Here is a 2,483-nt window from a genome sequence, read left to right on the forward strand (position 1 = left end):
CGCTCTACAGCTTCCTCCCTGCCTGACAGGTACATACTTATCTATGACACTCAGGAGCTTTTCCTTGAAAAAGCTCCATATTTCTAATGTGCCCATTCCCTGCAGTTTCCTTCCCCAGCCTATGCTTCCCAAATCTTGCCTAATCGCATCATAATTGCCTTTCACCCAGCTGTAACTCTTGCCCAGTGGTATACACCTATCCCTTTCTATCACTAAAGTAAACATCACAGAATTGTGATCGCTATCACCAAAGTGCTCACCTCCCTCCAAGTCTAACACCTGGCCGTGCTCATTACCCATCACCAAATCCAAACTCTGTTCCAGCTCGAAGCTTCTACCCTAGCTCCCTGAATATCTGCCTTAAATCCCCATCCCTTTTCCTACCCATGTCGTTATTGCCTATGTAGACCATGACTTGGGCCATTCTGTTATAAGCGTTCTGCACATTACCATCCAAGGCTGAGGGATTGTTTGGGCCCCCTCCCTTTGGTACTGCTTGATTCTCGCCCTTAACTCCCTGCCTGCTGGGTGATTGCTCTCCTTAGTTTTTGTCCATAATTCACTCTACATAGATCCCAACCCCTTGCAATGTGAGTCTATATTCTCCATGGGCACACTTTCTTGAATGGTTTACTATTCCCCAATTTAGAAATTTGTAGTAAAGGTCTGGAACGAGATGCTAAAGGTACAAGATTGAATGAAAGAGTTTTAGATCATGAGACTCCGATACCCCCAGAATTGTGAGGCTGTGGATTAAACTCCAGAGTTACTCATTAAGGTGGAGACCCTGGATTGGGCCAGGACTTGAACAGACTGGGTATGATGAGAGGATTAGTTTGTTGCCCGGTTAGGAAATGATATGAATGTGGTGGGCAGTTTGTGTCGTATTCCTGACCTTGGATTGATGTTTTGTTTTCTGCCACAGGCCAAGGAGGAGGCGAAATCGGATGCAGTTTGTGTGGGTAAAGTCTGTTTGACCTGTCCACCAGGTCAGGGCCAGGTTCATCGGATTGTCCTCCTCCGTGACCAGCTGCATGAACTACACAGCCGCCTGATGTCCTAGTGCACCACCCTCAGTACAGCAATTCCAATAGGATTCCCCACCTTTGTCTTGTATAAGGCTGTATGTGTGTGCGTGTATCAGTTTATCGACAAAACCCTGTGGTTACAACACTATATCTGTTTGAAATTAACCCCTTACAACCTCAGTAATGTCTTTCTGCCCATCCTGCATCTCTGATATTTTAGCTTACAACATCTGAAAGATCAGTCCAGCCACTTCAGAAATGTACTCCAATCTTACCCATAGCGAATACTTCCCAAATACTTCTCTCATTCAACCGAGGTCATGGAGTGGTTAAGGATTTAACTGGTCACCCTTGTACCTGAGACCGAGGTTAACGTATGTCAGACTACCTTGAATCAGTGGCAGTGCTTGGACTGAGAATTCCAGCCCCTGGTATTGTTGCAAACTGCACTCCAATCACTGAGGCATCACACCCTCATCCAATGAATGATTACTGACTTTGATCAAGCTCAGAGCCTGAGAGTAACAGGAGGTTCTGAGTCAACCCACTGCTCTCTCCCCGTGCCCACCCTTCCCCTCCCCCTCCCAAAGCTCCATCTCTAACCCTGCCAATCTCCCTGTCTGTCTCTGGGTCTCTTTCTCTCTCCTCCTCCCTGCTGCATCCATTCAACCTCTTCAGCTGTAGCCTTGCCTGTCTCCCCCCATGTCCCCTTTTTGCTGGGGAGCTGGTGTTTGTGGAGTTCGTGACTGAACAGCAGTGTGAGTATGGTGCAGGAGCCTGAAGTGATGACACTCAGCAACGTTAGCCTTTGGATCCAATTTCTGGCTGCCAGCAGTAGTACCTTTATGTTTATGCTGGTTTACAGTGAATGAGTTGGTTGTATGTTCATTAAACTTAACCATATTTAATCACTCCATATGAAATGATGTTATCAGATAAATTCTAGAATAAACATTGGCCTGTGGTCTAAGTATTCTCAAACCACTTGTCTTGGGATTTCCTTTCTGTCGTGTGATTGTACAGGACATTGGTTTTGCTGGAAAATGATGTTGAAGCTTTTCACAAGAATATGAACATTTATTGAGTGCGAGAGAACGTTGCTGAGTGGTTTGCAAGTGGAGGCCGTCACCTGATTGTGTTTCGGTAAAACAGTGTATTTACTCCTCATCTGTTTCCACCAATTCCCAGTCCCATGGGAATCCATTTTGCCCAGGATCCTCTTGTGGCACTTTCTCAAAAGTATTTTTGAAATTCAAATACACCACACCCTCTGCTCAGCTTTGACCTAGTCTACACGTTAGATCCACAAGATCTCCAATGGACTAGCAGAGCAGAACTGCTCTGACATAGAATTTTACAGTGTGGAAGGAGGTCATTTGGCCCATCGAGTTTACACTAACTCCCAAGGATGAACCCTTTCCCTGTAATCCCACATTTAACAAGGTCAATCCAGTT

At 45.7% G+C, this 2,483-nt stretch overlaps 1 long non-coding RNA gene across 1 annotated transcript in view; it reads left to right on the forward strand.

Annotated features, from left to right (window-relative positions):
- Positions 1-2,009, forward strand: part of LOC122546970 — a 5,915-nt gene extending 3,906 nt beyond the window's left edge. Inside the window, exon 2 of the long non-coding RNA XR_006310858.1 lies at positions 926-2,009. This is a non-coding gene — a long non-coding RNA (uncharacterized LOC122546970). The remainder of the gene's footprint in view (positions 1-925) is intronic.
- The last annotated feature ends 474 nt before the right edge of the window (positions 2,010-2,483 follow it).

The sequence above is a fragment of the Chiloscyllium plagiosum genome, unplaced genomic scaffold (assembly GCF_004010195.1).
Source record: "Chiloscyllium plagiosum isolate BGI_BamShark_2017 unplaced genomic scaffold, ASM401019v2 scaf_14116, whole genome shotgun sequence".
Taxonomy (NCBI): Eukaryota; Metazoa; Chordata; class Chondrichthyes; order Orectolobiformes; family Hemiscylliidae; genus Chiloscyllium; species Chiloscyllium plagiosum.